Genomic DNA, 795 nt, shown 5'->3' with positions numbered 1-795 from the left:
ACACACAAACACGCCTGTCCTTGGTGCTGAACACCTTCCACACACAAACATGCCTGTCCTTGGAGCTGAACACCATCCACACACAAACATACCTGTCCTTGGTGCTGAACATCATCCACACACAAACACGCCTGTCCTTGGTGCTGAACACCTTCCACACACAAACACGCCTGTCCTTGGAGCTGAACACCATCCACACACAAACATACCTGTCCTTGGTGCTGAACACCATCCCCACACAAACATACCTGTCCTTGGTGCTGAACACCATCCACACACAAACATGCCTGTCCTTGGTGCTGAACACCTTCCACACACAAACATGCCTGTCCTTGGTGCTGAACACCATCCACACACAAACATACCTGTCTTTGGATCTGAACACCATCCACACACAAACATACCTGTCCTTGGTGCTGAACACCTTCCACATGCCTCTTCTTCGTACTCAACACCATCCACACACTGGATAACACACCTTTCCTTGGTACTGCACACAATCCACACACACAGACATATGCCTGTTCTTGGTACTGAAAACCATCCAAAAACAGGGATTGTAACTGACAGACATTCCAGGTGATGAGGCCAAAAAGCCTAGTAGTTTATTGGGTGGTATAATTTTTTTGTTTTTGCACATTTTTCCAGTTACAGTCACATTCAATGAATTTTATTGATTGAAAAAATCTTTTTACGCTTTGTGTGTTTTGTTATCTTTTTAGTCACACATGTACATTTTGCATGATTTTCCAATTAGAAAGTCAACAAAACACATATTAAATTTAGAAAGCAGCA

Source organism: Branchiostoma floridae, chromosome 3, assembly GCF_000003815.2.
Source record: "Branchiostoma floridae strain S238N-H82 chromosome 3, Bfl_VNyyK, whole genome shotgun sequence".
Classification (NCBI taxonomy): domain Eukaryota; kingdom Metazoa; phylum Chordata; class Leptocardii; order Amphioxiformes; family Branchiostomatidae; genus Branchiostoma; species Branchiostoma floridae.
This window is presented reverse-complemented; position numbering follows the sequence as displayed.